Below are 20,231 nucleotides of genomic sequence, written 5' to 3' on the forward strand. Positions count from 1 at the left end.
CTGAAAGTGCTTGTTGATGATTTCTACAATAGTTTGGTGCCAGTACCTTAGCTATGCTAAGACACCAACAATTTTACCCTCTATTGCTTTTGTATCTTTGGAGCTAATGTCAAGAACATGGTAAAACAGACAAACAACATGTCCATATTTTTATGAGAATAGTTTTGATTTCTCAACCCCCCTGAAAAGGTCGTGGAGGTGTCACGCGAGTGTATGCTCCTCAGTCCTTTGTCTCATCACAACAAAAATTTGGAGTGACAGCTCTTGGAGGACAGACCGTGTTATAGCTCTTAAATAAATCAGTGTTACAGCTCAGTGTTACAGCTCTATTTATTTAGATGACAGCAGGAAAATCCATCTTCGAGGCATGAGGGCCCGTCGATCCAAAGATGCGAAGAGAAGATCGCCCCATTGTGCGGGAGAGAGAGAGAGAGAGAGAGAGAGAAGAGGGCTTTGGCTCCTCTTTTTATATGTTTTTCTGTCCCTGGGTCTGTCTTATGTAAATTGGGCCAGCCAGGAGCGTTGTTTGTTTTACCTGAGGTTCTCACTCCGGTCCTCGGACCTTCCTTTGTTCTATTTTCGCGGGCTTTTCCCTTCCTTGTCTTTTAGCCACCACCATTTTGGACTCCTTTTCCCTATTCTAACTACCTAACAGAGGCTTCTAGGAGACTGTGGACCAAACTTTGTAAACCACTGAATCAGGAGACTGGTAGAGTGAATGTGCTGGGGAAGTAAAACATGATCATCAGGTAGCTTCCATGTTCTTGGCATGAGCTTCAAGTGAAAACTGAAAGTCTGATTGTGTGTTCTTCCCTAGCCTTGTACAACAGTGTGCATGTTGGCTAAGCTTAGACAAATGGTGGAATTAACGATTATTGTAGTTTGGTTGAGCAAACACTTGGAAGGGAAAAGTTCAAGAGAGTTGTGTGTGCATACCAAACAGTGATAAGGATGAAGTCTAAAATTTAAGCTGTAATAGGAGGAAAGTAAAGAAATAATGGAAGAAGAAATTTAAAATGTGGCAGGATTAATAAAAGCTATGTCTGAGGAGGGCCTAACGATTGTTTAATTTGGATCTAATTTGGAGCTAGAAAGTTGGGAGGAATCAGTTGGACATGAAATATTTGCAAATGAGGTTGAAGATATTTAAACTTATAAAGGATTTTTAAAGGTATGACCAGAAGAGTGGTCCTCTATATAAATCCAGTGAACTGTGAATTCCTATCACTGTTGAAATTAATGATTGTATAATTATGCCATTCAGGATGATTGTTCTCTTGCTTTCTGTTCTGTCCTGCTCAACCAGTCACTCACATGACTATTCAGTCCTCTATGTTATAGGGCTTAATCCGTAACTGTCTCCATGCTCGCCCCTGCCCAGCCACTGATTTCACTGGCAACTGATGAGCCAACCTGATGTCAATTCTCCCTGTAAACGGTAGCCTCCCTCTCCCATGAGTAGTAACTTTGTAGTAACTACAAACTACAAAGTTTGTAGTAGTAATGGCTTTCATGTCCTGCCTTTTATATCACTCCAGGACCTTTTGCTTCAGACATGTAAGGTCCCCTATCCTATAAACCATTGGTGTCTCTGTCACTGTATTTGGGCTCTTTCTTCAGTCTCCTGGTTGGACAACTACAAGGCTTGCAGGCCTACAGGAGCAGCCCAACAAGGACTAAAAAAGAGTTACTACCATGATGCTGCTCCCTGATCAGGGCTGAACAGTGGAGCTAAGACCTGCTTTCCTGGTAGTCTGAGCAGTGATAATAGATGCTTCAATAATAGTTCTATAATCAAGGTCCTGGGCACTGGAGTTAAATATATTCTGCATTATGTTCAAGAGAACTCTCTTCCTGCCTGTCCCCATCCCTCCCTAAGAAAGTCAAGAGCTAAAGTGGGAGGCTCTTCCCACTCATTTAGTTACAATGTGATGAAGAGTGTAACAGGCAGGCTTCTCTTAGCAATTGTGCTCTCATCTTCTGGCACTTTATAAATAATTAGTGTAGGCCAAATCCAGTGTTTATCCTTAGATAGCTGAAAGCTCTGAGTGGGCTTAGCATTTCCTTACTTGTGACCTCAAGGAATGTCTTATGTTAATTTCACTTTATGAGGAAAAGAATTCAGAGTACACATTTATTTTTTTCATTCTGCTAAGAAGACAAGCATTGAAGGAAAAAGAAAATGATATTTGAACTCTAACATTAGTATTAGTCGCTCAGTCATATACAACTCTTTGCAATCCCATGGATGGTACTCAGCCGGGATCCTCTATCCATGGGACTCTCCAGGGAAGAATACTGGAGGGGGTTGCCATTCCCTTCTCCAGGGTATCTTCCTGACGCATGAATTGAACTCAGGTCTCCTGCATTGCAGGCAGATTCTTTACTGTCTGAACTGCAAAGGAAGCTACTGAACTCTAACACTGAGGCATTTATTTTCCAGGAAGCCCGTGAATGGGAAGAAAAATAACTTTAACTCTATACTTCTAGTTTCTTGACTAAGACCCACCTGTAGTAAAAGAGAGATTGACAAGAAAAAGTGAACTAGTTTAATGATGTGTATACCTCTTGTATACATGGAGAGACCAGAAAAACTGAGTAACTCTGAATGGTCCAAGACACCACCTTAAACAACATCTTCAGCTAAAAACAAAAGAAAGATGTTAGAGGGAGGAAAAGCCAGTTGTGGGAGGTTACCAGGAAAAGCCTAGTAAACAAGTGTATAATTGTCATGCAGATTTAAGTCCAAGTCTTCTTCATTGATAAGTTTCTAGAGATTTGATCTTCCTCTTCCTAGTATAGAGGGGGAGACATTCTCACAAAGGAAGATTTATCTTACAAATGTAAATAGGTCTTACAAAGAAAAATTTTCTCAGTTTTAACCCAATTTTCAGCACTTCTCCTGTATCTGCAGTTTCTTAAAAATAACTAGTCTAAAATAAACCTTATGCTGAATAGACATAATCTGGGGGTAGCAAATTCTGTTCCCCTTGCCCCCACATTCTCTCCAATTAGATTTGTAAGCAGGAAATTTTTAGACCAAATAAGAACCTCCAGAGGCATCACATTAAACACGAAAAAATAGAATGAGATTAGACCATAAATAGAGTATCTAAACAGAGTAATTAAAATTGGAGCCCTCTGAAGGAGGTTCATGAGATGGGAGAATCTGTAACTGAAATAGAATCTAACATGTACATAAGACCTGTATTTCACTTACTTCCATACTAACATGACTAATTTCTGCTTATCATGATTCTGCTATGATTCTTCTGTCTTCAATGGCTTTGCCAACCAATTCCAGGATTTTTTGTAATTCAGAATGTGGAGAGTAGTTGAGATAGTCTACTCAACTAGTTCAGAGAAAGTAGGGAAGGATTTAGCATAAAGATTAAAGGGAAGAAAGCTGGGATCATTGTGGGGGCAAAGGGTGGGGAGAAGTTTCAGAGAAGTACTGCTGTAGGTAATGAATTGAATCTCTTGTTCTTTCTTTAGAAGATGGAATTAAATACAGTAATGCACCCTTATCTGAGGGAAATACATTGCAAAACCCCCAGTGGATGCCTCAAATTGAGGATAGTACTGAGTTCTATATATATTAATAGGTAGGCACATAAACAGTGTGGATACGATGGAGAAAGATGATTCATGTCCTGAGTAGGATGAGCAGAATGGGGAGATATTTCATTCACCCAACTCAGAATGGTGCACAATTTAGAATTTATGAGTTATTTATTTCTAACACATCTCATTTAATATTTTTGGACAATGGTTGACCATGTAGAACTAAAACCATAGCAAGTGAAACCTAGGATAAAGGAGGATAATGTATTGAACATTTTTTAATTCTAATTTTTAGATTTGTTTACATGGTAGTCCATAAATAGACTGGACCACATAGCCCTGCTTTTATTAAGATTTCACAGTCTTTACGTACAGTTCACACTGTAAAAATCTCTTCTGCCATTTCCTGCATACACTATAACCAAATACACTATAACCATGGTTCCTAAACATTTAACCAAGGTACCATGGAGAACTGGAGTAAATTCTCAGAGACACTGTAAGCTCTTTTACATATCCAACAGAAATACAATGATATTTGTTGCATAATGTATGAACTACTACTGTAATTTGTTTGGACTTAAACTACCTAATTTCTTAAACTACAGTAATCCAAGTCTATGCCCCAACCACTGATGCTGATGAAGCTGAAGTTGAATGGTTTTTTGAAGATCTACAAGATCTTCTAGAACTAACACCAAAAAAAGATGACCTTTTTATCATAGGGGATTGGAACGTGAAAGTAGTAAGTCAAGAGATGCCTAGAGTAACAGGCAAATTTGGACTTGGAGTACAAAATGAAGCAGGGAAAGGCTAACAGGGTTTTGTCAAGAGAATACACTGGTCATAGCTGAAAGGTCGGGGCATGCCCCGGGAAAGTGCCACAAGGCAAATTCCAGAAGCTGGCTAAACTTCCGGGGACCGACCCCCTGCAGCCTGGTCCAATCAGGTACCAACCCGGAGCCCTCGGACACTGACCGCCGCTGTAGCCCGCGCTTTCTTCCTTATATGAAAAGACCTGGCTTGGACGCCGGCCCTGGCTATAAAACCCCTCCCCACCCCTCATACCTCGCAGACTCCCTTTGTCTCCTCACTCACCCGCCCCCGGGAGTTCTGCCCAAGAGCGACGCTCAATAAAAGGCCTTTACTACCGGTCATTAGAGGCGGCTTTTTTTTTTTCTCCTCCCGCGGTGTTTTCTAACATCTGGCGCCCCAACGTGGGGCTCGAGCTGAGAGGGGCCCCCGGCACTCGCCGTTGAGGCCCCCCTCGAGCTCCACCGCCACGGTAGCCGCGGACCCAGGCGGCTGACCAACCCCCCGGACGGCAGGATACGGGGTAAGTCCCTTCGGCTTTGGGGCCTGACCTCCCTGGTGATCACCTCCTAGGGCCCCGTAACCAGTGCGCACTTACTGGGCCCTCTCGGTCACCAGCTGGTGGGGAGATGTCCCCAGCGGCTGAGTGGACCTCCGGCTTCGGCCTCCGGCTTCGGCCTTCCCGGTCACCAGCTGGTGGGGAGACGTCCCCAGCGGCTGAGTAGACCTCCGGCTTCGGCCTCCGGCTTCGGCCTTCCCGGTCACCAGCTGGTGGGGAGACATCCCCAGTGGCTGAGTAGACCTCCGGCTTCGGCCTCCGGCTTCGGCCTTTCCGGGTCCCTGTGGTCGTGAGGAAGACGTTCCCCGCGACTACACGGACCTCCGGCTCCCCTTGACTCGTCCGAAGACGTTCGGACAGCAGGGGTTGCCTCCACGCCCCGTGGTCATCATGGGATCGACAGCCTCCAAACCCGATCCCCAATACTCCACCCCCTTAGAGTGCCTGCTGGCTAACCTGCAGACTCTAAGACTAAAGGGAGATATCCGCCCCAAGCAGCTCACTTTTCTGTGCTCACAGGCCTGGCCTCAGTATTCCCTAGATAATGGCTCACAGTGGCCAGCCACAGGGACACTAGACTTTGACGTCCTCCGTGATTTGGATAATTACTGCCGGAGATCAGGAAAATGGTCTGAGGTCCCCTATGTTCAGGCCTTCTGGGTGTTGCGCTCTCGCCCCACCCTGTGCACTACGTGCGCTTCTAGCCAAATCCTACTCACCATGGCCCCCCCGACTCCACCCTCCCGAGCTAAGCCGACTCCTCCCGCTTTCTCTGTTCCCCCAGAAGATCTGGTGGCCCCCCCTCCCTATGCCTCTCCCACGGCCCTCACCCCTTCCTCTCCGGTTCCTACTCCCTCCCCTTCCACTCCGGCCCCTCCTAACCCCTCCCCCTCCTCTCCGGCCCCTCCTAACCCCTCCCTCTCTAACCCTACTCCGGCCTCTTTTGTTCCTGTTCCCGCCCCTGAGGCTTCACCGCCGACCCATATCCTCCGGCCCTTAACCCTATCTTGTATCCTCCTCTTCCCCCCGTCACTCCCTTCTCGTCTCCGGTTAGCTCCCGCACTCGCTCCCATAGCAACCCTCCAGTGCCAACCCCTCCCCTGAGCGCCCCCTGGGAGCTCAGGCAGTTCCTGACACCGACCCTGATTGGAACTACCAGGAAGGGGGGCGGCGGCCAGCTGTGGGTACGCTATGTGATAGAGTGTATCCTCAATGGGATGGAAACGTCCTCCCATAAGGTTGTGAACCTCCTCAAACTAGATGAGGTGACTCAGGGGCCCGACGAAAACCCAGCCATGTTTCTTAATCGGCTGACTGAGGCCCTTGTTCAATACACCAGACTGTCCCCTGAGTCCCCCATTGGGGCAGCTACCTTGGCCAATCATTTTATCTCCCAATCTGCACCTGACATCTGAAAAAAGCTGGCCAAGGCCGAGGACAGCCCTCAGACCCCTATTCAAGACCTGGTAAAAATGGCCTTTAAGGTTTACAACGCCCGTGAAGAAACTGCTGAGGCCAGCCGAAAGGCAAGGCTCAAACAAAAGACCGAATTTCAGGCAAGCCTCCTAAACCAGCAAACCCAGGCCTTGGTAGTGGCCCTACGGCCGGCGGCAGGCTCGGGGTTCCAAAACCCCCCTCCGGGGGCCTGCTTCAAGTGCGGCCAAGAAGGACACTGGGCCAAGATGTGCCCCAATCCGCGGCCTCCTTCCAAGCCGTGCCCGTTGTGCAGACAGCGAGGACACTGGGCTAGTGACTGTCCCCAGGCCTCTCGGGCCCCGACCTCTAGGGGCTGGAGACCAGAGCGCCCCAGGGAGACCTCCTGCCCTCCTCCGGCCTCGGAACTGCTGAGCTTCAATGATGACTGATGCCGCCCAGACTCGGGGACCCCAATAACCCAAGCCAAGCCCAGGGTAACGCTCCAGGTAACGGGTAAGTCTGGTTAATGCGGGGGCTACCTATTCGGTCCTTCCCTCTTTCGGAGACACTTTACGTCCTTCCCAGGTTTCGGTTATGGGCATTGACGGCCAACCCTCATGTCTGCTCCAAACCCAACCACCACCCTGTCAATTAGATTCCTGCCTATTTGCCCACTCCTTTCTGGTCATCCCCTCCTGCCCTACTCCTCTCTTAAAAAAAAAAAGAAATATACTCTCACAGATCTCCCAGCAGGTGGCTACGGCCCTGGACATCGACTGGCATCTCCACATCCCCTATTGGCCCCAACCGTCAGGCCTGGAACAAAGGCGCAGACAGCTCCAAGAAAGCCCCCTCCGGACCGGACTCAGTGGGTCCAAGAAATAGCGCAGGCTGCGACCGAAAGGGCCAGGCTCCTAACAGCTTACACTCGACTCAATCAAGAAGACATAGACCCACCTCACAATCCTGCATAAGCTGACCTTTCGTCCCGGCTGGCCCCTACCCCTCGTCGCCCCCGTTCAGCAGGAAATAGCCAGAGAGAACTGGCGCCCCTTGTCCTATAACAAAAAGGCCGGGATGAAAGGTCGGGGCATGCCCCGGGAAAGTGCCGCAAGGCAAATTCCAGAGGCTGGCTAAACTTCTGGGGACCGACCCCCTGCAGCCTGGTCCAATCAGGTACCAACCCGGAGCCCTCAGACACTAACTGCCGCTGTAGCCCGTGCTTTCTTCCTTATATGAAAAGACCTGGCTTGGACGCCGGCCCTGGCTATAAAACCCCTCCCCACCCCCTCATACCTCGCAGACTCCCTTTGTCTCCTCACTCACCCGCCCCCGGGAGTTCTGCCCGAGAGCGACCGCTCAATAAAGGCCTTTACCACCGGTCCTTAGAGGCGACTTTTTTCCTCCCGCGGCGTTTTCTAACAATAGCAAACACCCTTTTCCAAAACACAACAGATGATTCTACACATGGACATCACCAAAATGGTCAATATCGAAATCAGACTGATTATACTTTCTGCAGCTGAAGATGGAGAAACTCTATACAGTCAGCAAAAACAAGACCTGGAGTTGACTATGCCCAAGATCAGCTCCTTATTGCAAGATTCAGGCTTAAATTGAAGATAGTAAGGAAAAAAATTAGGCCATTGAGGTATGACCTAAATCAAGTCCTTTATGATAATACAGTGGAGGTGATAAATAGATTCAAGGGATTTGATCTGGTAGACAGAGTGCCTGAAGAACTATGGACAGAGGTTTGTAACATTGTACAGGAGGCAGTGACCAAAACTATCCCTAAGAAAAAGAAATGCAAAAGGCAAAGTGGTTGTCTAAGGAGGATTTACAGATAGCTGAGGAAACAAGAGAAGCAAAAAGCAAGGAAGAAAGGTAAAGATATACCCAACTGAATGCAGAGTTCTAGAGAATAGCAAGGAGAGATAAGAAGGCCTTCTTAAAGGAACAGTGCAAAGTAGAGGGAAACAACAGAATGGGAAAGACTAGAGATCTTTTCAAGAAAATTGGAGATATCAAGGGAACATTTCATACAAGGGTGGGCATGATAAAGGACAGAAATGGTAAGGACCTAAGAGAAGTTGAAGAGATTTTAAGATACACAGAAGAACTATACAAAATACACAGAATGCACGGAAGAACTATACAAAAAATCTTAATGACCCAGATAACCATGATGGTGTGTTCAGTCACCTAGAGCCTGACATCCTGGAGTCTGAAGTCATGTGGACCTTAGGAAGCATTACCACACACAAGGCTAGTGGAAGTGATGGAATTCCAGTGGAGCTATTTCAAATCCTAAAAGACGATGCTGTTAAAGTGCTTCACTCAATATGTTCAGCAAATTTGGAAAACTCAGCAGACCACAGGACTGGAAAAAGTCAGTTTTCATTCCAATCACAAAGCAGGGCAGTGCAAAGAATGTACAAATTATTCTACAAATGTGCTTACTTCTCACACTCATAAAGTAATGCTCAACATTCTTCAACCTAGGCTTGAACAGTAGGTGAACTGAGAAATTCCAGATGTACAAGCTGGGTTTAGAAGTCTGAGGAACCAGAGATCAAATTGCCAACATTTGTTGCATCAGGGAGAAAGCAAGGGTATTTAAAAAAAAATCTCCGTCTGCTCATTGACTATACTAAAGCCTTTGACTGCGTGGGTCACAACAAACTGTTGAAGATTCTTAAAAATATGAGAATACCAGAGCACATTAACCGTCTCCTGAGAAAATGCTATGTGGGTCAAGAAGCAACAGTTAGAACCTTACATGGAACAAATGACTGGTTCAAAGTTGGGAAGAACAAGGCTGTATATTGTCACCTTGCTTATTTAACTTAGTACATCATGTGAAATGCCAGGCTGGATGAATCACAAGCTGGAATCAAGATTGCTGAGAGAAATATCAATAACTCAGATATGCAGATGACACCACTCAATGGCAGAAGTTAAAGATGGACTAAAGAGCATCTTGAGGGTAAAAGAGGAGAGTGAGAAAGCTGGCTAAAAACTCAGTATTAAAAAAAAACAAAGATCATGGCATCTAGTCCCATCACTTTGTGGCAAATAGATGGGGAAACAGTGGAAACAGTGACAGATTTTATTTTCTTGGGCTCTAAAATCACTGCAGATGGTGACTGAAGCCATGAAATGAAAAGACACTTGCTCCTTGGAAGAAATGCTCTGACCAAACTACACAACGTATTAAAAAAACTAAGACACTACTCTACTGACAAAGATCAGTATAGTCAAAGCTATGATTTTTCCAGTAGTCATGTGTGGATGTGAGAATTGGATCATAAGAAGGCTGAGCACTGAAGAATTAATCCCTTCAGACTGCGGTGCTGAAGAAAACTCTTGAGAATCCCTTGGACAGCAAGGAGATCAAACCAGTCAATCCTAAAGAAAATAAACCCTGAATATTTATTGGATGGACTGATGCTAAAGTTGAAGGTCCAATACTTTAGTCACTTGATATATAAGCTGACTCATTAGAAAAGACCCTTATGCTGGGAAAAATTGAGGGCAAAACGAGAAGGCAACAGAGGATGAGATGGTTAGATAGCATCACCAACTTTATAGACATGAATCTGAACAAACTCTGGGAGATAGTGAAGGACAGGAAAGCCTGGTAGGCTGCAATCCTGGAGTTGCAAAGAGTAGGACATGACTTAATAACGGAAAAACAACAACAACAAACTGGGTAACAAATGGATCCATCATATCTTTTGACCTGCAGTTTATATGAAAAAAATTACTGAGACACTAAGGGTCATGAAACCAAAAGTTGTAAAAGCTTTCCAAATTTTATTCCTTCTTCCATTGCTTTCAGTTCACCTAAAATAATTTATTCCTGCATTTTTATTTAAAATATTATTTCCTATTACTTTTCAGATTCAGTTTCATATGCTTCCTCCTCCAGTTGGACTTCCCTTTTACCTACTGACCTCCTGCCTTCACTCTTTGAGCTTTTGGGCTGACATAAAGGGGAGCAGAATTTGCCACCCCAAAATATACTTTTTTGGCATAGGACTTACTTTAGGTTATTTTTAAGAAACAGCAGACACAGGACAAGCCCTGAAAACTGAGTAGGTTACTATTCTGTAAGAGACATTTACATTTTTAAAGGAAATCTCCATTTATGAGGGTCACTAAAGGATTTCTTTGTATTAGGAAAAGGAGAATGACTAACTCTCTAGAAACTTATTGATGAAGAAGGCCTGGACTTAAATCTATGTGACAGTTATACCCTTGTTTACTGTATTTTGCCCACTGAACTCCCATAACTGGCTCTCCCTACACCCAGCTTTTTTTGTTTTTAGTTGGAAATGACATTTAAAGTGGTAGTTGAGGCCATTCAGGGAGTAATTCAGTCTTCCTAGGTCTCTCCTGGTCTTCCAAGGTGAGACCTGGGAAAGTGGTGAAGAATCCACCTGCCAGTGCAGAAGGCCTGGATTTGATCCTGGGTCAGGAAGATCCCCTGGAGAAGGAAATGGCAACCGCTCCAGTATTCTTTCCTGGAAAATCCCATGGACAGAGCAGCCTGGAGGGCTATAGTCCATGCGGTTGCGAAGAGTCATACATTACTTAACAACTAAAGAGACAGCAGGTCTGTCCTATGTATACAGGAGTTATGTATGTTATTAATCTTGTTTGTTTTTCTCCCATTAACCTCTTTTTTATTATGGGGTGTCGTGTCTTAATCAAGAACCTGGAAGGATAAAGGGGAAAGATTTTTCTTCCCCCTATGATTAGAACTCTAGACACATTCTCTACCACTCTGTTTTCTCCTACAATACTATAAACTCCTTAAAAGTAGAAATCACATCTCATTTGTAGACTGAGATTTTTAGAGGTAGCTGGAACTTGAGAAATTACTTACTCCAATCTATCTTTTACACAAATGAAAGCATTGAAGTAGAGAAAGAGTAGTTGATTGATAGAGGTTGCATAATAACTAAGTGGCAGAACTAAGGCTGAAACCCATACCTTCTGACTCTTTGTAACATTCATTTGTACAGAGAGCTTCAAGTAATAGATGTCTAAAAATATTTAATGAATATATTATTAAACTAATGATGGAATTAAATTATCTTTTATAATCAGGATAATTGAAATTTTCAAGATATAGTCTCCTAAGAAAAAATTAGGTCTAAAGTACCATTTATATTACATTGAGATTAGCATTAAGATAATTGAGTAATTTCTATTCACATCTATTTGCTGAGTAAAAATCTGGCCATTAAGAATTCTCCATATATTTCTACCTTAATAGTGTCAGAAGTATGGCAATAAATAGTCAATTCATTGTAGTCACTTAAATATATATATGTTCCATATGTATATATGGAACATGTGATGGTGTGAAATTTTGTAGCCATATGGGAATTGGTAATTTTATGCTGTAGTTAGAAATCATCATTTCATTACTAGATATGTTATTTTTGCTGTTTATGATTTTAACTTACAATCAATGAGTTCTAGGATTTTTATAAAGTAATAGAGTTAATATTTTTATACTAACTACTATTAATCTTTCATAGTAATCATATATATGCCTTTATTTCCTTTGGAAAAGAATATACTGAAAGTTGTTACCTTGGTAAGTGATAAAAATATAGATCAAAATTTACTTTTATCTGACATTTGTAAAGCTTAACACTGATTTCCAACTTAAAAATGTTAAGATCCAAGATTACATATTTATAATTTTTTTAATATGAATGCTGTATCCTCTGCCTAAGACTTTTTTAAAGCAGCTATTTTCTTTAGATTCAATAGACCCTAAAGTTGCCAGATCTAATCATAAGCTATGGAAGTGTTCATATGTAAACTTGATATACAAGTAAATTCTCTCTAAATATGTACACGCACATGCAAATGTATATTATATAAATTTGGATCTCTAAAATTATGGAACTATGATATTTCTTGAGAAACTCCATTTTATAAAACTTACTTTTAACATGTTCTTTTTTGTTTCCAGAATTTCATAGTGATCACTGCTATGAAATGAGGGTCAAGAAAGTATGACTTTTAGGACAAGTTGCTCTGAAATGAATTAATGCTTAAGATGATTATATCAACCTTTGTACTAATGTGTATATATATTTTTTCTTTGTATGTATACATATGTACATATATATGTACATATATAGAGATCTTTTTTAAAAAACATTATTTAAATTAATTTGGTTCTTGATCTCGAGTATCTTAATGTATGACATATTTTTCTTTCTTTACTCAAAAGACTTTTCAAATATTAAGGTGTCACATTAAAAGATCAGGTTTTCTCATTTGTTTGTTTTTTGGCCATGCAACCACCTGGCATATGGGATCTTAGTTTCCCAACCAAGGATCAGAAATTGAACCTGAGCCCCCTACAGTGGAAGCACAGAGTCTTAACCACTGAACTGCCAGACAAATCCCAGGGATCAGGTTTTAATGGAAGAATCAGTTACATGTGTTAATTTCTCAGAATGAGATTGATTTCTCCTCTATATTAATAAATTTCATAAAACTTTCAGTAAGAATTTTTTAATATTATATTAACTTGTAAATATTTCAACTTATGACCCGATTTTATTTTATTTTTGTATTTTATTTATTTTGTATTTGATTTTGTTTTACAATTTACCTGCCAGCTAACACTCTAGCACCAAAAGGTATGGGAATTCAAGTAACAAATACCACACATAGCTCAGCTCTTGAATTTCTGTTTGGATGATATGTGTGTCTTAGACTTTCAGGCAACCAAATTATTTGCTTTAATGAAGAGGAATTGAGACTATTTTTACAATAGTAGCAAAGATTTCACCCTGTGAGCCACAGTTATGCTTAACAAAAAACACACCACTCATCATCTCTCCAACTCCTAATGTTTCTTCAAAATGTTTACTTTAGGTAAAGAAAGCTTCTTAAATATTTCTGGCACTAACCATTTAAACAAAGAGTATACACAGTACACTGTGGAATGAATATTACAGACACAGAATCATCATTTCAACAAGCAGACCAGCACAAAGTAAGGCTAACCAACTTTTTCAACCCTACACTAAAACTGAGATGTAAACTATCAGGAGATAAAGAACAATCAAGATAAAAAGATCACAGTGGCTTACTCAAGTAGATTTCTCAAAGTCTTTCTCTGTTACACTTTCTTTACTGTACTTGCTCCATAACATTGAACAGGACTAAATAGATGTAATCCCTTGTGTGAATCTTATTTACCTAAAAACTCAAAATGCTTTTAGATATCTACCTGCCCTTGTTTGAAAATAAAACAGCCTCATTGGTTGTTTAGCATATTTTATGTAGTTTTAATCTCTTCTGCTGGTTCTTTTAAAGCTTCTTCAGCTTCATTTTTTAAAAAGTACTCCCTCGTTTTAATTGAAGCTGATTTGAACAAAACTCTGCAATTTTGCAGCTGGTATTCTAAATAACCTTGGGGCAGTCATATAATATACTTCTGTGATTCCATTTCTCTTAACTACTTAAAGAGGGAAAATTAATCCATGTGTCATAGAGAGGTTATACAGGCTCCATAAATACTAAGATTTACATGATGGAAGACATTTTTTATATGTGCATATTTTATAAAACAAAAGTAAAATCTTATTTAGTAGTTCCTCAAATCTCCGATCAGCTTTGAGAAAAATGTTACTGATCATTAACAATGTTGAGATATACTTTGTGTTCTTAGGATAAAGGGCTTATTAGTTACATAATGAGTAAAAAAAAAAAAGTTTTATAAATTTTTAATTTATAAAATAAAATAGTAAATAAAATAAAATAATTTAATTTATAAAATAAAATAGCAAATAAAATAGTAAAAAAAACAAAAAAATTCCCCCCACAAAAAAATCCTCCCAAAACTCAGACATAACTGAATAAGAGTGAGATAGGTAATGTTACTTTATTTGAGAAAGCAAACTGGGGAAGGGGAAAAATAGCAAGTTAGAGCAACTTATCATCCTTAGTTTGGTAGAAGAAAGGGTAGGAAACAGAATTTACACCAAAACTTGTTTTTTAGGATGGGCAAGTAGGAGACAGAAACAAACATGTGAAGTGCAAGAATGTAACTATTTTCACTCCTGTTGTAAAATGATGAACTTCAGAGTTTGTGTTGAGATGAATTTATGATGCTCAGTAAATCTGCTAAAAATAAAACATGATCTAAGAAAAATAATGGGATAAAGAATGGAAGTGCTTCAAACCTAGTTTCAGTTCTCTATTTACTACTTTTTGACCTGGGAATGTTAACGATCCTATGCCAAAGAATTGATGCTTTTGAACTGTGGTGTTGGAGAAGACTCTTGAGAGTCCCTTGGACTGCAAGGAGATCCAACCAGTCCATCCTAAAGGAGATCAGCTCTGGGTGTTCATTGGAAGGACTGATATTGAAGCTTAAACTCTAATACTTTGGCCACCTCATGTGAAGATCTGACTCATATGAAAAGACCCTGATGCTGGGAAAGATTGAGGGCAGGAGGAGAAGGGGACGACAGAGGATGAGATGGTTGGATGGCATCACCGACTCAATGGACATGAGTTTGTGTAAACTCCACGTGTTGGTGATGGACAGGGAGGCCTGGCGTGCTGAGGGGTCGAAAGGAGTCGGACACGACTGAGTGACTGAACTGAACTGAACTGATGCTTTAATTGCCTCACCTTTCCACAGGCCTGATAGACCTAAATTGCAGCACTCATTTTTTCTTCCTGTGGATTAATGAAAATGCATTTAAGGTACAGAGCATTATGTCTCAAAAAAGATTGTTTAAAAATAGTACTTTTGACTCATTTGTAGCTAAGTAGACATTTCTAGGTTGGTACAAATCAAAATTATAAAATAATTAGATGGATTCTACAACTTTAGGCTATTAAAGTGGTCTAGCATCACTTACACCTTGTGAAAAGAGAGAGAAGCAAATTCACATGGGCTCAGAGGGGCAGCAGGGGCTTCTCTGATACAGGAGCCCAGGTTTGATCCCTGGGTCAGGAAGATCCCTTGGAGAAGGGAATGGCAACTCCAGTATTCTTGCCTGGAGAATTCCATGGGCAGAGGAGTCTGGCTGTCTACAGTCCATGGAGTCACAAAGAGTTAAACACAACTGAGCAACTAACACACACACACACACACATAAACACACTCACACACACACACACACACAGGCAGCAACTCAGAGCTCTTCATGGCCAACTGCAGCTAGTGTCCAGAATGAAGGGCCTGCTCAATGCATGTCTCTCTGCTAATTGCCCTGTAAGAAGCCCAGGGCCAGAGAATTTATAGCTTGGGTTTTAGTACTTATTCCATTCTCCAAACCTCTGTAGAGGTGAAAACACACTGTTACTTTCAGAACGTATTCTTGCCAAGTATTTAAATTCAGCCATATTATAAAATATTTTCATAGAAAAATCACTTAATGAAAGTTCAAAAAAACATTAACCAAAATTATGACTAATTATGATTTTTATATATTGTACAAAATTTTTTCAAAGAAGTCTTTAAAAAATAACTATCAAATTATAGCACATTTTATAGCACAAATTATAGCACACTCTCATTGATAGAACAGTTCTACTTGGAATTTATCATAGGGAAATATTCAAAGTGTATATATACCTACTGATACATTAAAAAATAAATAGCAGAAAGAAGCAATTGTTCATCAATAGATGATGTTGACTACTATCAGTATATAATGATTGGCATTAAGATGATTTCTTAAATGAATGATAGTACATATATATAAAATGTACACACAATAAAATATACAACTATTAAAAATAAAGAGAACTAATATAGTCATCGAAAACATACACAACATATTTTAAGACAAAAAGGAATAGTAAAAAAAAGCACATTTTGTGTGCTGTACAATCCAAATTTATTATAATTTTATATATATCTTTTATAAGTAGTTTGTACTTAGAAACACAAAAACATGTATTTTAGATTTCTCAGGGTGATGAGTTTACAGGTTTTCTTAATTTTTAAATAGCTCTCTGATTTTTGTTTTTCATTAAGCACAAATGATTTTCTACTTGGAAAAAATTAAAATTAAAATGACAATTTATGAATCATGCAATATTTAAAACAGACAAATTTTTAAAATTTTAAAATCAAGAACTTGAGAAAATAGGATTTTAGATATCTAGTCAAAAGTCTTTATTTTCAGATAAACTGAACCCTAAAGAGGTAAAATCATCTCTAGGTAGCTCATTAAGTACCCAATGCATGCCAATCCTGTGATTCTATAATGCTTTTAAGTCTGTTTTCTTTATTCCAAATAATTAGGTAGATGTACACATGCTTATATTATTTAAATGCTGAAAGATTACACCACAATTTTGTGCAACTCCATAATCTGATTCAAAGACCTGGCTATGCCAAGTCTGTAATAAGGGGTTTTAGATAATGTACTCTTTTACCTCCTCTCCATTTCTCAACTTGTTTGTTTGCTTTCATTTAAAAATATATATTGAAATAATGCCAGGATTATGTGATCACTGAGGTTATGAAAGTGCAGTCTTCACTATGATTTGTAGGGGAATCCTGGACCCTCTCCCCATGAGTCCTGAATACCTTCAGCAGACTGAGGTCTTCAAAATGGTAAAGAGCTCCCTGCAGCTTCACAGCCCAAGGTTAAGTGGGGGAATCCACATTCCATCCATTCCGCCCAAGGAGGAAGCCTGTCAGGCCTGTAGTACAGAGCACAGAGGCGATTCCCGCAGCCCTAGACCTTATCAGTCCAGGAGCTGTGCCCCAGGATCCCACCCAGGATCTCACCTCTGCACCTGCTCCTTTTCCGCCACCCTTCTTCCTGTGAATCAGATAAAAACTCTTAGTGAGCACATTTCTCACAGCCATTGAAGCAAATGAATGTTCCTCACCCCATTTCTTATTTCAGGTGTGTTATATGTCCCCAGATTTGAAATCGAGTAGTGGTAAAGTCAGAATACTAGCATAAGGTCTAATTTCCTATTTTCTTAAAGAAGTCCTTGAGATTTTTTTTATAAAGATAGGCACTAATTCACACCATGGCTAAAAATTAGAATTTTAAATAATTCAACAGCTAAAGCCAATTTAACTTTTCTTTGAGAAAATATACAAACAGGCACTTATTCCCAACAAATCTATTTAAAATGCAAAGATGAGAGTATCCTAACACTCTATTGACTGAAAAAATAGAAAACTTCTTGAAATATAATTCTTTAGTTCAGTGACATGTTGTTGCAATATTACATAACCTTGTAATGTCAATAGGTACTCTACTGTTCTTAATGATGATCTTCAAAATGTTTGTAAAAGTATAAAACAGTGATACAATTATTTATAGTTTCTAAATATTTTCATCAAATAGGAAATTCTAGCTAAAATAACCACTTCGGTTTTATATTTTTCCTGTTTTCTTGAAGATGTATGTACTTGCATTGAGTTTACTAATTATTAAAAATGATGGCAAGGGACTAAACATTCTTCAGGGCCTTCTTGAAAAAGGAAATTGATGTTATATAACACAGAGCTCTTACTAGGTAGGATATTCTAATGACTTTGTACCTCTGGACTTTCAGTCTCCATGGCTAGTTTAAAGACCCAAGAAGACTGAATTTTGAGCTGGAAGTTTTCCTAATAGAAACCATAAAAATCATCCTTGAAAGATTTTGATTTCTCCTTTAGATATTCATAATGCTTATCAGAGTATGCAAATAATCACATTCTCAGATTATAAAATAAAGATGGACAGTTATTGAATGAAATAATGACAATTGCACAGATTTGGTTTTCTAAGACAATAAAAATTGTAGAGCCTGGCATAATCACCTCCTTTAAATTGTAAAGGAGTAAAAAATTATAAGCCTGCCTTTTTTAAATAGTAGAAAGTATTTTATAATATCTTTATATATTATATATTAATAAACAACCCAACAATTAAGTATAGGGTCTAACATTTTTTTCTCCTAGTGGTAGAAATTATAGAGCAAGATTCTATGCACAATTTTGTATTAAAGGATAACTATTTCTAAGAATATCATAATTTACTACCAACTGATAAATTACCACATTACATTTATAACATAATGTGTTCCCTGTGCTGTGCTGTGCTTAGTCACTCAGTCATGTCTAACTCTTTGCAACCTCAGGGACTGTAGCCGACCAGGTTCCTCTGTCCAAGGGGATTCTCCAGGCAGGAATACTGGAGTGGGTTGCCATGTCCTCCTCTATCTTCCCAACCCAGGGATCAGGGATCGAATCCAGGTCTCCCACATTGCAGGTGGATTCTTTACCATCTGAGCCACCAGGAAAGGCCTAAGTTCTAAAGCTTTGGTTGTGAAACTGCCACGAGTAATGATACAAATCATGAGCCTCCCTTCCACCACTGAAACTGGAGACAGTCACCTACCTGGTAGGATCAAGGTGAGAATCATCGAGAGAAATGTGGAATTCTGAAATGTGGGATTCTTGGGATCCTAAGTTTTCCATCCCCTCTTTAGGCAGCTATGATCTGGCCTCTGTGTCTACAGAGAGTAATTGCATCAGGAAGCAAACCATTGACCAGACTCAACAGTCCCATTGTTGAAGCCAGTTTCTTGTTTTACATAGAGTTTGTATTTCAAGTAAGTTTCCCCTTCCTTATTAAAATTCTTCCCTTGGATCTTCTACACCTTACCATTGGTTTATAGTTTATTTCCCCTGGACTTTTCTTTCTCTTTCTGAAAGTTAAATGTTACTGTTCTCTTGAGTTATTCCTAAGCCAACTTCTGTTTTGAATTATCTCTTGCTGAGTATTCTCATCCATTCTCATAACTCTGAAATTCTAATCTGCTGTTCTACCTGGAATCCGTAGACTGTTTACAGCCAAACAAGTCTTTTCAGCCCATCCTTCCTGGCCTATTCCAACACATCCTATTTTCTGCCTCGTATCTTCACCGTATGTCCCACAGGAACCTCAAATTCAACTTGCCTAGAATTCATTGCATCATTTTGCACTTCCTGTTGTGTTTTCTATCTTATTTTTGATGCCAATGTGCACCCACAATCCAGGTAAGAAAACCTGGAGATGATTCCTCCTTTACTCTTCTCCAAATAATAACAAAGACTTACTGTTTTCACCTTTTACATGTTTGTATTTATGTCTGCTTTTCCCAAAAACCACTTAAATCATATATTCTTTTTCCTAGATCATTGTAGCAATCTTCTAATACCAATTCTCCCCTTCTCAAATACATTCTCCTCTAAGCTGCCAAAGTGATTTATATAAAACTTGAAACCAAACATATTGTGCCTCTGCTTCAAATCAAGAAAAGCCTCCTATTATATAGAGGATAAAGATAAAGCTTTTTGGCAGACTATCCAAGGCCTCCCTAATCTTAGCCTTTCCTGGATCTCCACCCTCATCCTTCCCTTCTTCCCCTTCCACCCTAAACCCGTCTGCTCATCCCACTCCCTTGGCCTAGACTGGCCCCAGCCTCCAGCCTTTCATCTTTTAGAAAAGCTCCTACTTGCCTTTTAAGTTCAAAAAGGTCTTATTTCCACTTGAAAACCTCTGATCCATCCCCCACTTCCTTTCCAGGCTGGGATTGATATCCTTAGCAATCAATAAATTTTATTATTACCTGTCACTTTACTAAAATAAATGTTTTCACTTTCTTACTTCATTCCCTAACCCATCCAAATCTGGCTTTTACTACTTCATCCCACTGAAGCTAATAGGAAAAGCCAACTGACAATTTTTAGACTTGTTAAAAATGGACTATCTGAGGCATCTGACCATGTTGGCACCTTCACAATATGTTCCTATTACATGTGAATGCCAGCTGAGTTTCTTGCTTATTGTACAATTTTCAGCAAGATATTTGACAGTTT

At 40.2% G+C, this 20,231-nt stretch overlaps 1 long non-coding RNA gene across 1 annotated transcript; it reads right to left on the minus strand.

Moving 5' to 3' along the window:
- Nucleotides 1–5,004: 5,004 nt before the first annotated feature.
- LOC122674482 lies at nt 5,005–7,322 on the minus strand. The gene is made up of 3 exons (XR_006334975.1): nt 7,310–7,322; nt 5,180–5,217; nt 5,005–5,104 (listed from the first exon to the last, which is right to left on the minus strand). It is a non-coding gene; the product is annotated as an uncharacterized LOC122674482 (long non-coding RNA).
- Between the last annotated feature and the right edge of the window lie 12,909 nt (nt 7,323–20,231).

Source organism: Cervus elaphus, chromosome 18, assembly GCF_910594005.1.
Source record: "Cervus elaphus chromosome 18, mCerEla1.1, whole genome shotgun sequence".
In the NCBI taxonomy this organism is placed as follows: domain Eukaryota; kingdom Metazoa; phylum Chordata; class Mammalia; order Artiodactyla; family Cervidae; genus Cervus; species Cervus elaphus.